The sequence below is a fragment of the Rhincodon typus genome, chromosome 3 (assembly GCF_021869965.1).
Source record: "Rhincodon typus isolate 14 chromosome 3, sRhiTyp1.1, whole genome shotgun sequence".
NCBI lineage: Eukaryota > Metazoa > Chordata > Chondrichthyes > Orectolobiformes > Rhincodontidae > Rhincodon > Rhincodon typus.
The window spans coordinates 63,154,203-63,169,590 of NC_063334.1; the positions used below are offsets into that span (position 1 = coordinate 63,154,203).

At 37.4% G+C, this 15,388-nt stretch overlaps 1 protein-coding gene across 2 annotated transcripts in view; it reads left to right on the forward strand.

Moving 5' to 3' along the window:
- Nucleotides 1-1,656: 1,656 nt before the first annotated feature.
- LOC109927365 (aldehyde dehydrogenase 1A1-like) overlaps nt 1,657-15,388 on the forward strand; it is a 97,089-nt gene continuing 83,357 nt past the window's right edge. The window contains exon 1 of one of the 2 annotated variants that reach the window (XM_020527364.2): nt 1,657-1,830. The gene's annotated coding sequence lies outside the window, so the exon portion shown is untranslated. Of the gene's footprint in view, nt 1,831-9,001; nt 9,019-15,388 lie in introns of those variants that run through there. The other variant, XM_048595142.1, reaches the window with a different exon arrangement.

Here is a 15,388-nt window from a genome sequence, read left to right on the forward strand (position 1 = left end):
ACTAATGGAGTGCAAAATTGAAAACAATTTTGTCATGGCTTATGAAAAAAATGTTTAACCAATACAGCCAAGACAAGTCCCAGACGTGGCTAAATTGCATGGTTTTTATGGGGGAGAGAGTGAGAGCCAGTGGGGTCTCCTTATCAAAGGTAACATCTTTACAATTACAACTTCCGTCCGCTTCACTGGGAAGTCAAACACTGATCTTACCGCCAACCTCTCGTCTCTCCAATTACCGCAGGGCAAAGATGAGTGAGTTGGAGTGATGTGAAGGTGCTATCAGAAATGAAGTGGTAGGCATGTCAAAATGACAAAGCATATTACATGGTTTAAAGATTAACTGATACGCACGGTGGCTGCGGGTGATTTCAATGGCTATTTACAACACGTTATTTTTAAAACGAATCTCGAGAATTGACTCCAATGAGTTGGGGTAATCGTTGGCTCGAAGCATCTCCTTGCGTGCGCAATACGGTTTGTGCGTTGGACTACAAGAAGAGCAATATATTATATATAAGATTTGCTTGCACAAGCCATTTTAAAACTTCAGACAGAAAGAGCACCAAATGTCAGCTGTAGAAGTTGAAACCAATGGATCTGGGAATGCCATGCCTGTTTGCAGCGGTAAAGAAATTTGATTCTTAATTTTTTGTTACGTGTATTTCTAACAGTTTCCTTCTCTGTGTGTTAGTAGTCTCACAATAGAAATCACACGAGATTTTCTGTCAATATGATTAGGAGATCCCCCCTCCCTTTATCTTTGCTGATTAAATTTGCTTTGGTCGAGGCTAACATTCATCAAGGCTCGGCATTCTTATTTGAAAATTGGAGACTCGCTTGCTGCTTTAAATATTTAACTGCAATCTGAAAGTGTTCGACCAAATGAACAATTTAACGCCTGTGTGGGGTTCTATGCACAACAGTATACTTTTGTAGTTTGCAGCGATTTGAAAGGTTTTAAAGACGGAACAGTATTCCCAAATGCGTCTGTGTGTTTCTCTAGCCAAGTTCATCGCGGAAAAAACCGAGTGGCATTATTGTGCTAGCGAAACAACATAATTTAAATATGTGCATTTATATTTGCAGTGGATTATCGTAAGACAGAAATTTTATTTTTACGTTTTATATGTAAATGCACAAAGTCTTTATCATTGCAATCCTCTCTAAAGCATCTGAACCTTTTTTAAAAACAAAAACAACACGACTGGAAACTAGAATATGAAGTGCTAACGTTCTCCCCCGCTAGCTGACTTTATCTGACATCACTAAAGACCAGAAGGCATATTGCGGTTATTGTATGTGATGTTACTGGAGAAATATACAGCCCTGACGTATCGTAATTTCAACACTTCCCCTATTTTCGTTGTGGTAGGCGGTTTAAGACCGCAGCGTCGAAATTTCCAGTTTCTGCATTGGACTGCACGGAAGTTATTCAGCAACTTCTCGTTCTCAGCTATCCAGGCAAGAATTAATGTTATAAACTTCCCTATTCCCAACAGCATTCAAAAATAACATAGGGTCAATCTAAGTTTAGCGCTGCATTTTTTTTTGCTTCTAACACTGAACGATGTTAGGAGACCAATGAGATTCTTTATTGGTCACGTACACTTATTCAATTCTAGTTATTATTAAATGAAAATTACCGAAGAGTTAGGAAGATAGCAGATTAATCTCGTTCCGTAACAGACGGTCGATGTTTGTAATTAGTTGACAGACTTCTCAGTAATTGGACTATTATTTTAGTTCACATTTCTCAAGTCAAAATCTATTGATAATTATCTCAACGAGGGGCAGAAAGTGGTCGGAAAATCTCGAGGACGGGTGATACTGGTGAGTTATTGAACTCCCGTCAGTTGGAGAACAGATTAATTACGGTTTTAGGCATTAAGCTTCAGATATTTATATCTGAACAAGAGTTGCGTTATCAGTCAGTTCCATTTAAAAAAAAAAGCCGGGCACATTTCCAAGAGATATATTTTCGTTTCTACGTGATAAAGAATAAATATAGGAAATGATCTCAGAAGTATGCAGGTTTATTAACGTCCACGTAGAGTGATGGCAACTGTCTGTTTTTGTGTCTACAACCTGTGCACCGAAGTCACTGTTGGTGTTCGGCTCAGTATTGAAACTTCCGAATCGATTTTCTTAAGAGCTTTCTACAATTGACATAGAATATGAAGTCATTTCGAACGTTAAACGCTCCTTAGTTTCTCCCTTTTTATCCCTGTCAAAGATAGGGAGAGTTGCCAGCAACAGTACCAGCAAATTCTGCTGAACTGCATTTCGTTTTGTTTCTTTTTCATTGACTTAACTAGTTTTATAATTGCCTGCATAATAAGGCGACCAGGATCCGTAAAGCTCAATTTTGTTTTACGAATCAATTGCAACAGATATGAATGAAAGGTTTGGTCTATTTGTTTCGTCTTAGCCTCTAAGTCAATGCAAGTATTGGAGTGTCAATGCAATGCATTGGAACCGGTTGATATAAGTCAGTACATATATCCGCACCTAATGTACATTAATTAACATTAGCCTTACTCAGTCTTGGCGAGGTAATGACGATTTATTCGGGAAGATGTGTGCTGGTTATTGTTAGGCTAGAAACTCAATAGTTTTGTTAAACGAGGCACTCCTTACTTGCGTCTGTAGATACAGCAACTGTGCCCGCTTTGTTCACTTGCTTACAATTAGGTACTTCAATAAAAATCATTTAACACAGTTCTGACGGTATTAGTACAAGATATATTACACTTTTCTGTCTATTTGGTTTTGGAGCTGGATTTGAATAGATGTCTTTAGCTAAATTATTTACTGTTTTAGCGGCACCTTAACTGTAAGAATTATTTATTCAGGAACAAAAACAACAATGAGAAGTATATAGACAAACAGCTGTATAAATGCGGAACAACTGCGTATGAGAAAGAATACTGGAGTTTTACATCGAAGAGCAATATTCACTATAGAAACACACACGAACGGCAATATCAGAACTAAATGTAACTCATAATTTTAGCACAATGGGAAGAATTTACAAAATTAAAGTAAAATGTGGCTAATGCTCCCTCCCCAGAGGTCACAAATATCTATAGAAATATATTAATAGAAATATGTGTATGTATGTGTAAACTGTGACCACGTGCTTAAAGCAATCATTGTCTTAAGGTTTAAGAGAGCAAATATCTCAAACTCTCAAAGTGCAGAAAGGAAAGTTGATAACTAATAATTAAGAAACACACACAACCAAGTTTCAAGGTGCAAAAGTGAGCTTGGTAATACTTAGGACACAATTGTATCAAAAAGAACCTTTAATGATCATTTAATGGCTGTCCTTTATGATGATAATAATGAAAATATTTTTTGAAATCTTTCTCTGTTGAAGAAAAGTAGGGAGAATCACATCAAATCACATTGCAGTCAGCCACTTTGTGTGTTTGTTTGCTTGTTTTCAATCTCTGAAACAAAGCAAGTCAAAAGTTGTTGCTGTTGACAGAGAGGAAAGTCACCCCATTTCCTTCTTTACAATCAGCTTGTAATTATAGCTTGCTTTAATATTTCAGATTAATGAATTATACTGGGAACTCAAATAACATTGTTTTGTACTAAGCCTTTGAATAGGATGCAATATTAAAGATTCAGAGATCAAAAAGGATGATCAAAGCTGCCCGAAAATGTGCTTGTGTCATTGATAACCATGAACAGGCAAAATTCTGTCTTTTCTCAACAATGTACCTTAATAATTAAGTACAAGCTGAAAGATTAAGGCTATTAATTAAATATGTCTTTTTCATTTTTGCTTTTTTCAGTGAGACTAGCAAGTTATGACTGACTCCTGGAAATAGTTTTTTTTGCTTATAGACAGATCAGAGTAGATATTTTCCAGTCAACTTGTTCAGAGATGTTATTACACACCACTTGAGTAGGTAGGTACTTGAACCCAGGCCTCCTGTCCTGCAGTTAAGGACACTACCACTGCACCACAAGACCTCTAGAACTCTAAGCCTAGCCATTTTCGGATGCTTCATCAGTGAATTTCTATGTATCACAAAGTCAGAGATGAGGGATACATTCTAATAACTGATCAATGCTCAGTACAATTTACAACTCCTCAGACATAGAGCAGCTTATTGTCATATACAGAAAGATCTGGCGGAAACTCAGGCTTAAGCTGATAAGTTGCAAGAAACATTTGAGCCAGACAAGTGCCTGGCAATGAACATCTTAAATAAGATAACCTAACCATCTCTTCTTGTTACTCAATGACATTCATACCCCTGAATCCCTCAGAATCAACATCTTAAGGGTTACCATCAACAGAAAACTAAAATGGACCATCCAGGAATAAATACTGTGATTACAAGAGCAGGTTAGAGGCTTCGCATACTATAGCAAATAACCTACCTCCTGATCTTCAAAGCCTGCCAAAATCTGCAATTTACCAATCAGGAGTATGATGGAATATTCACCATTTTTCTGGATAAGTGCAACACTTGACTGGCAGCCCATCGAACATTTTCAAAAATCACCCAATCCACCACCGATACCCAGCGGCAGCAGTGTGCTTCATCTCCAAAAATCTACAAAATCATTCCATCAACTGCACCTCCAAAATATATAATATCCATACCCGCCCCCATCTAGAAGGATGAGGCCAGCAAATGCATGTGAACACCACCACTGTTCCCTGTAAATCTCACACCATCCTGACCTTGAACTATATTATCATTCGTCCACCATTCATCAGCTAAAATCCTGAAATTCTCTTCATAACCATACTGTTGGTCTATCTGCCTGCCATGGATGACAACACCTCAAGAAAATGCATCACCGCCACTTCTCAAGTGAAATTAACGATGGACCAGAAGTCTTGGCATCACCAGTGATGCCAACATCCTGTGAATTAAAAAACAAAAAAAAAGAACTGAATTAACTGCCAGACCTATCACAAAATAATTGATTCTGAAACCCTTGAAGGGCTGCTCCACTAACTGAAAATTGGGAGAATTAGCGTTTTAATCCGCACAAGAGTAGACAGGCCAAGAACATGTTGCAGGTGGATTTTTTGAACAGGTAGAGCAGACTGATTGTGTCACCAAACGTGTAACAAATCAAACAGAACTAAAGCTAATATTTTGGGCCATTGAGACATCTCACCTGTCTAAGGCACAAACTTCGTAATACTTGCAAATCAGGGTCCTGGTCGTACACAGGATGCAAAGGCTATTCTAATAGCCTACCTGGTGGAGCATGTGTCCTAAAAATGGGAGGGTTGACAGATCTCTCCATGTAGGACATTAGGGAGTGTGCTGAGATGTACAAATATCTGAAGATTCCATAGTAATTTATTTAATAAACATCCTCCAAGCTCTCAGATTAATTTACATTCAGTTCTACAATAGTAGGATATGAATTTGCAAGCGTAACTGCTCAACTACCAATATCTAAGAACTGGATTTTATACTTTGTAATCTATTCCAAATATTCAAAGGTAGGCTTACTTTATTGAATTGTTTCATAGGATTCACAAACAAATGGAAAAAAAGGTAGATTTTTGTTTGGTTTGTCTATTGCATATTGAGCAATAACAGTTCAATAATGTCTCATTACCCTACTACCACAGGGGTCACCATTACATAACAAGGGGCTTACTTCTGGGTTTGAGGGTGAGTGTGGAACTGAAGTTTCTACCAGTCGAGGTACATTTTTTAATGGATAATTTGGGGTGCCCTGGCTTCCACATAGGGCCTTGGTTGATATTTTAGGATCTAACAGGTTCAAGCATTTGCTGTGCACTCACAATCCAGTTTCAGCCAATCGTCCAGACAAAAAGGAATCAAAAAATAAGCACTTATTTATTATTAATCCAGGTCCCTTCACTTCCTAGTATCTTCCTAGTATCAAAATCCTGGAATTACCTCCCTAATGGCATTGTGGTCAACCTACAGCATGTGGACTACAGTGGTTCAAGAAGGCAGCTCACCACCACGTTCTCAAGGGCAGCTAGGGACAGGCAATAAATGCTGGCCAGCCAGAGCTGCCCAAGAGTGAATTTTTTTAAAAAATAAATAAGTATCTTGCATCTGATTTCACAAAAGAACCAGTTGAAGGTTGCAATCGAATAGAAGAGAATAGTAATGGATAGGATTGCAACAGGCAAAAAAACCTGTGTTAAGTTTAGCATTACTGAAAGTTGGTGAATCACCTGGTACAAACGAAATGCATCCTAGTTGTTAAACAGCAAGAAAATTGGTCACAATCTTCCAATGCACTCTGCCTATAGGGGTAGTGCCAGGATACTGGAGGACTGGTGAATGGGAGAGTTATTGGAAATTATTACCAAGATCAAAGTAAACTTTGATTTGAAAGTGCAATGGCTAATCAAGGGTAGCTACCATGAACGTTTGAAAGGTAAATTGTTCTTGACGAACTAGATTGAATATTTTGATTGTGTCATGGAGAAAGTTACAGTAATCAAGGTAATGTATGAGAAGCTGTATTCATGGAGCTTTGGAGGGTAATTTACAAAGAACCCTACAGGAGGCTTATTCAGAAGATTGAAGGCCATGAATTCAGGAATATGTAATGATCTGGATACAAATGTGGCTCAGTGACCGGCAGCAAACGGTGTCTAATGATGTTTTACAGACTGGAAGGTGGTTTGGGGACCTTTTTTTCCCAAGGATCAGCTTTGGGTGCATTAATCTTTTCCATGTTTTATAAATTCAATGCAGATAGCACATTAGGAAGTTTGTAGATTATACAAAACTTCAGAGAACAGTAAATAATGCTATGGATAGTTATAAGCTTCAGGATGAAATGGATAGCTTAGTAAAATGAGTGGAAACAGCGCTGCTTCTTCATATATGGACGGCATGACATTTTGCAGCTAACAAAGACTCAGATAAGGTACAGCAGAGATTTACCAGGATGTTCCCAGGGATAACAGACTTCAGCAATGCAAAGTTGGAAAAAATAGTTGGAGTTGGTCAATAACCAAGATTATTGGTACAAGATCATTGGCATACAAACTCCAGAGTGGTGATAAGGAGAATAATCTTTTTTTGTTGAGGCATTTTCAGAATATGGATCTTTATCTGAAAAAAATGAGATTCTGTTTACATGATTAAGTTTAAAAGAGCCTTGGGCCGGTATTTGAGAATGAGAAAGTTGCTGAATTAAAGATAAAAAGCAAGGATCTATAACTAAACATTTTCTAAAATCAGCATAGGTCTGATGAGATAACTGATCTCCTTCTGTAAGGACGAACAATCATGTGACTATTAATGCCTTTAAAATCTATATGTATGAAAATATTATAATGGGAGAAATGTTAAGGAATTGAGATAAAGTAAAAAAAGAAATTAGTGCCCAGGATAAATATGTTATCACCAAACTGCCTTGAATTTTCAAATTCTGAGGTCATAAAGGTCAAAGCATTCTCCATACAAGAACAGAAGTGAGGATCAAAACCTACATTTACTGAATTTATATTTTATTTACAGACTGAAAAAAAATTCCTGGTTTGGTTGGGCTGTTTCCCACGCTAGTCACTTCAGCAACACAAATCTTTCAATTGTGCAGTAATGTTGCAAAGACGCTATAGATTCTAATTCCCATTATTACCACCTCCTCTTGCATAACGTGCAAATTTTGACCAGAAAAATAAGGTATCATAACATGTCACATCCGTTGATCCTTTTGACTTTTAACTGCTTTTTAGATTTGTTTACCCCGACAATGTGATTCAGACTTTAGAGGAACTCTGTGGTTATTTGCAAATTTGTGAACCCATTCATAATATGGGACATTACTGACCTGCGTGTCTTCCCTGATGCAATAGTGAGCTTGGAAGCAGAAATGAAAGACACAATTAACTTACAAATATCCTAACTCCCACTATATGTAAATTCAGCAAAGGGATTTACTAAGAAAGGTAAAATAGAGTGCACGAAAAAGCTTGCACAGAGCATAAAAACAGACTGTAAAAGTTTCTCTAGGTATATGAAAAGAAAAAGATTGGGAAAGACAAACGTATGTCGCTTACAGTCAGAAACTGGGGAAGTTATGTGGGGAATTTAAAAAATACTGACCATCTAAATGCATACTTTGGTTCTGTGTTCTCAAAGGAGGACACAAATAATGTTATAAAAATGTTGGGGAACACAGGGTTTACTGAGAGGGATGTACTGAAGGAAAATAGCATTAGTAGGGGGATGACGTTGGGGAAACTGTTGGGATTGAAATCAGTCCCTGATCAACTACATGCTACATTTAAGAAAGCAGCCCTAGAAATAGTGAATGTTTTGGGGGTCATCTTCCAAGATTCTATAGACTGTAGAACCATTCATATAGATTGAGGTGTAGGTAATGTAAACCCTCTATTTAAAAAGGGAGGTAAGAGAAAAACAGGAATTTTTGACCAGTCAGCCTCTTGTCAGAAATGGGGAGAATCCCAGATTAAAACTGAAAGGACTGTGGATGCTGTAAATCAGGAACAAAAACAAAAGTTGCTGGAGAATCCCAGAGTCCATTATAAAAAAAATTAACAGCTGAGTACTTGGAACACAACGACGGGATCAGACAGAGTCAGCATGGGTTTACAGAAGGGAAATCATGCTTGATACATCTACTGGAATAATGAAAGGATATAAAGAGTTGATGAAGGGTAGCCAGTGGATATGGCTTAGTTGGACTCTCAGAAGATTTTCAACAAAGTCCCAATTAGTATGTAAAATTAAAACAAATGGGTTTAGCGGTAGTATGCTGACATGGATCGAGAACTGGTTGACAGACAAGAAACAAAGTGTAGTAATAAATGTATCTTTTTTCCAAATGGCAACAGAGACTATTGAGATATGACAAGTATCAGTGCTTGGATCCCAGCTATGCACAATATATATTAATGATTTGGATGAAGGAACTAAATATAATATCTCCAAGTTGCAGATGCTGTAAAGCTAGATGGGAGGATGAACTGTGAGGAGAATGCAAAGACGCTTCAATGTGATTTGGACAAGCTGAGTGAGTAGGCTAATGCATGGCAGATGCAGTATAATGTGGATAAGTGTGATTTAATTCACTTTGGTAGCAACAACAAGAAGGCAGGTTATTATCTGAATGACTATAAAGTAAGAGGGGAAATGTGAAATGAGACTTGAGTGTCCTTGTATACCGGTCGCTGAAGGTAAGCATGCAGATGCAGCAGTCAGTAAAGTATTCAAATGATATGTTGGCCTCCATTGTGAGAGAACTCGAGCACAGAAATAAGGAAGTCTTGCTACAATTATATAGAGCCATTCCGACACCACACCTGGTATATTATGTGCCGTTTTAGTCTCCTTATCTGAAGAAGGATATTCTTTCTATAGACGGAGTGCAGTGAAGGTTTGCCAGACTGATTCCTGAGATGGCAAGACTGATGTTTAAGGAGAAGTTGAAATGCTGAGGATTATGGTTGCTGAAGTTTAGAAGAAGGAGGGGGCATCTCACAGAAACCTATAAAACTTTAACGGGACTAGACAAGGTCATTGCAGGAAGAATGTTCCTGATGGTGGAGAGTCCAGAACCGGGGCTCACAGTCTAAAGATGCATAGTAAACTATTTAGTACTGAGATCAGGAGAATTTTTTTCATTTCTTCATGATTATAATGAATGGCAGAACAAGTTTGAAACTACTCCTGCTCCTAGTTTCTATATTTCTATGTATTGATGGATCCAGGAAGACTTGGTTTCACTCAATTAATCCATATGAAGTGTGCCAGATTCTTTGCACTGATTCACAGCCCAGTTTATAATTACCATCTCATTCCTTAATTCCAGCTTTAAACAGAGTCTTCAATAAAATTACCTTGGATGCTATCCAATTCGACATTCATTCAGAGTGTTTGGGAATTCATCCTGTAATTATGCCCTTTGGAATGATTTTAAAGTAATAGCGTGCAACGGCTATTCAGTTTTGTTAAGTTTGAGGTGAGGGCGTGCAGGGAGGATGGTAGTAGATGACAATACCCATTTCATCATGAATTCCAAACTATATTATTAAACAGAAATGCATATATTTGGCTAGGTGTCTGAGAGAGGGTGGAATATAGTATTATATCATAAGACCTTAAAATCATAAAACGTAAGAGCAAATATCATCCCTTCAGCCTATTAAGTGTGCTCCACCGTTCAAAAGATCATAAATAATTTAATAGTTCTCAACTCCATTCTCCTGCCTTTTCTCCATAACCCTTGACTCCTTTATTGCCTAAAAATCTCTCCATCTCAGCATTGAAATTACTTAATAAATCAATCTTCACATCCGTCTGTGGTAAAGAATTCCACAAAGTCACTACCCTCTGAGAGAAGAAATTCTTCCTCCCTTCTTTCTGAAAAGGGTGACCCCTTATTCTGAGATTATACCCTTTGGTCCTAGACACTCACACAAGAGACAACAAGCTTTCCGCATTTAACCTGTCTAGTCCCCTAAGAATTTTATAGGTTTCGATAAAGTCACCTCTCATTCTTCAAACTCCAATGAGTTTAGGCCCAACCTACTCAATCTCTCCCCATTAGACAATCCGAATGTACTGGGATCAGCCTCGTGAACCTTTGTTGGACTGTCTCCAATGCCAGCATGTCTTTCCTTAGATAGGTAGACCAAAGCTATTCATAATATTCTAATGGTGGGCTGATTAATGCCTTGTATAATTTTAGCAAGACCTCTCAACTTTTATGCTCCATTCCCTTTGTGGTAAAACTAACATTCAATTTACCTTCCCTATTAAGTGTTGAATTTATATGCCAGCTTTTTGTGATTTATGCATGAGGATTCTCAGTTCTTACTCATTTAAATAATATTCAGCTCTTCCACTCTTCCTGCCTAAATGCATAGTCTCACATTTTCCCACATTACGTTCCACTTGACAAGTTTTTTTCTGACTCACCCAGCTGTCTATATCCCCCTGCAGACTCTGTGAGTGATCCTCACCACATGCCTTCTACAAACTTGCCTATACTATATTTACCTCATCAAAGTCATTAATTTATTTTGGAAAGAATTGCAAACACTGATCACTGTGGCACTCCAATGGTTCCAGTTTGCATCTCTCTGCCTTCTATTAGTAATCTAATCCTCTATCCATGTCGATTTACTACCTCCAACATCATGGATTCTTATAAGTAACATAATGTGCGGTATCTTATCAAACGCCTTCTGATAATCCAAATGTATTGCATCCATTACTTCCCCTTTATCTATCCTGCTTGTTACCTCAAAGAATTCTCAAAAATCAGTCAGGCATGATTTCCCCTTTACGAAGGCATGCTGACTCTCCTTGATCATACTATATATTTCTAAATTCTCTGCTATTACATCCTTTACAATAGACACTAACATTTTCCCAATAAATGAAGTCAAGCAAACTGGCCTTTAGTCATTAATTTATTGTCCCCTTTCTTAAATAATAGTGTTACAATGTCACTGTTCCAATCCTCTGGGACTTTCCAGAATCCAAGAATTCTTATTAAATTTCTGCTGTCCATCAAATATCAGTTCAACTACTTTTTAAAATATCTTTAACAATTACAATGCATCCTTTCAGTTCCAGGGGACTTTTTGGTCTTCAGCCTTATTAGTTTCTCTAGAACTTTTTCACCTGAGATATTGTATTTATTTCCTCCCTTCCTTTTGCCTCTAGGTTATTGAGTCACTTTGGAATGTTATTGTTTTCTACTGTGAAATGTGGTGTTAAGTATCTATTCAACTCCTCTGGCATTTCCCGATTCCCCATTTTCATTTCCCCAGCCTTAGTGGCCTATGTTCACTTCGGCCTGTCTCTTCCTTTTTATATATTTAAAGAAGATCTCACTGTCCATCCTGATGTTATTTTCATGTTTCCCCTCCAAGTTTATCTTCTTTCTCTATATGTTTTTGTGTTCCAGAATAAAAATTGGACAGTCTATCAACAAGAATTTCCAAAGCTATTGATGGGCTTAGGCAAATTAAAGTGGGAGTATCACATTACTCTGCAAGAATGTGCTGAGCCCACCTTCTTATATGTATGCAGCAAAATTCCTTATGTCTGAATGGGAAAGGTTAAATCTCAGACAGTGTCATTAAAAGTGGAGTCATATTACTAGAAACAGAATCAACACAACTGTTAGTCAATGATAGTTGGCAAAATTGGCGAAAAACAAGTTCTTCACAAAACTATATGTAAACAATGGGTTCTGGTGGAGATCTAAAAACCATGATTCAAAATTGATCTTCTTACTTATTGCATAATTCAGGTGGCATTGCTTCAACAGACTACCTTTTTGAATTTCAAAATAAGAGAGTTTACAAATAGAGTGTCAAAAATTCTGGAAGGGAAGCAGGGATGATATCCTGTGCATGATGAATGAAGAAGGAGCATGAGCAGAGGACCAGGGACATGTTAAAGGCACTACAAAATGCATGCCTTACAATAAATGAGAAAAATCTCAAAGCTTGCGAACAACAATCAAATTTCCAAGATGCCTAATTCAAGATCAAGGCGTTATCGTGATCTAGGGAAGACAAGGGCCATTTGAGAATTTCCAACACTGAAGTGCTTAAATTATGAATAAGTGAAAATCAATAGTTAAAATGAAACTGTAAATAATTTGGGAAACTTTGAACCTAACTTCACCAGTCTGCCACACCCTAAAAGAGAGCTTTTGAGAAAATAATACGGGAGTCAGATATAGACTGCACATTTCCAGAAAATTAAAGAGAAATTACCTTCTACTGGTGTTTTCGTTCATCACAATCCAAGCTTATTTACTATGGTAACTGCAGACACATCATTCATAACACTAAGATAACACCTTAACCTCATGCAAACTGATGAAATGTGAAAATCTATGTATTTCATGTTGAGAACTTTGGTGGCAACTGCACAAAGGTATGGAACTAGAGAAAAGGAAGTATTCCCAGTTACATGAGCAAATGAAAGGTTCACAGAATACATCTATGAGGCTGAATTTCCAGGTTGAGGTGAACCAAAAGACTTCGGTGATGTTATTATAATCAAAGAAGTTTGCAAATATGTCACTGTGGATACAAAGATTCAGTTTTCAGCACAGAAGTTTGCATCACATAGAGACAGGGTGGTTAATAAGACATTTAGCACGCTTGCCTTCATTGCTCAGTTTTCAAATATAGGAGTTGGGACGTCATATTGAGGTTGTACAGGACATTAGTGAGCCCTCTTCTGGAGTACAGTGTCCAGTTCTGGTTGTCCAGTTATAGGAAGGATATTATTAAGCTAGAGAGGTTTTGTAAGAGATTTACCAGGTTGTTGCTGGGCATGGAAGGTTTGAGTTATAAAGAAAGGCTGTATAGGCTGATTCTTCTTTCACTGGCAAGTAGGAGATTGAGAGGTGATGTTATAGAGGTTTACAAAATCTTGAGGAGTATAGGTAGGGTTAATGGTAGGTGTCTTTTCCCTAGGATGGGGGAATTTCAAGATTAGGGGGTATATTTTTAACGTGAGAGGACAGATATTTAAAAATAAAGAGGGGCAAATTGCTTACACAGAGGGTGGTTCACAAATGGAATGAACTTCCTGAGGAAGTAGTAAATGTGGGCACAATTATAACATTTAAAAGACACTTCGATAAGTACATGAATAGGAAAGGTTTGGAGGGATACGGACCAGGAACAGGGAGGTGGGACTAGTTTAGTTTGGGATTATGTTCAGCATGGACTGGTTGGACTGAAGGATCTGTTTCCTTGCTGTATGACTCTATGGCTCTATGAGGTATGACTAAACGATAGTTTATGCTCCAGACAAGCCTAAGTAATAGCTGATTCATTCTCAATACCGTCTGTGGATCAGGCAGAGGAGGAAAATGTAATTCCTGCAGAAGATTTGGAAATCTATTCTATGTCAGTATTCAAGCTGTAACTGAGAGAAAAGTCAGCAATATGTACAGCTCAAAACTCTGAGGAGGAGAGCAGAAAGTCAGACAAATCTGTCTGCAAGGCTGGTCAAAATACAACATAGCAGATCAAATGCTGAAAAGATAGAATGAACAAAACAACCCATAATAAACATCAAAGGTTTATTGATGTGTAAAATAGATTGTTTATATAAAAGTTGAGATGATGGGACTCATTAAGACATCACAAAAAGGCAGAGCAAAAACTTGATAATCAATATGGTGGCCAAACATTTTGAAAGAAATAAGGAATTACATTTTGTCATGCCAAATGCATGCCATAAGCAATCAAGTTCCTAGAGAGTCATTGATTTCCAGAAAAGCCAAGGATTAACAGTGGGCTTGTTTGATTTCAGAGGGAATATGTACTTAGTTTGACCTGACTATTATTCAAAGACTTCATTTAACCACAGCAAATTCATTGATCAGAGCACTGAAAACAATCATTATGATTCGCAGTTTCCCAGAAGACCTAACATTGAACAGTGGACCTCAATTTTGTGCACAAGGAATTCAAAAAGTTCACTTTTGTGGCAGTTATCAACCAGATGATAAGGTACACACTCCATTCTCAGTCAAAAGGAGAAGGAAAGAAGGTGGTGAAGACCACAACCTCACCGATGAATAAGAATGCAGATTGGGAATTAGGTCTACTCAGTTAGAGAGCAGTGGTATTGAATAATGGGTATTTGCCAGTTGAAATATTAACAGAAAAGAAGTTGGAAATAGATGTGTCAGTTTATGTTTGGCTTAAGATTGCAAATTTAATGTCTCAAACCCTGAAAAAGGTAAAAGAAATTGGGAAACACCACAACACTAGAAACTAAGCATAGCAAACTGGAATAATTTCAATGGTCATGGCCTTACATGATTCTCTAATTCATGTGAGCTGAGTGTGTGTTGTTAATCAGTTCCCTGGGTTTTGAATGCAGGAATAAACTCTGTCTTGATTTAACCTGAAAGAATTTCAGTGGGTCATATTTAATTGGACAGAACACAAGGGATTTGAGAAAATATATCACTGCCTATTTGCAAAAGGGAAAAGAAAGTAAGAAAATAAAGCTTTTTTAAAAAAAAACTATGTTCCACACCAGTGCAGAAGACAGAAAAAAAAAAATGAAATTCACTGCTCCCTTTTTTCAATGACAATCTCTTGGACCCTCAAATTGCTGTTGGACAATAAGAATCAGTACTCCATGTTAACACCAAATTTTCAGAAAATTGGGCATTATAATTATCTCAGGATAAATCTCAACCTCCAAGCAATATTCAGAGATGTGTTGGCATGGATGTTCTCTGCAAATGTACCATCAACAAAATGGAGATTGCATCATTTCAGTCTTCACATATATTCTATGCCTTCCAATAAAAATATTTTATAATTGTACCTAACAAAAGTCACGTCACTGCATCCCAACCTCACCCATAAGATCTAATGAATTCA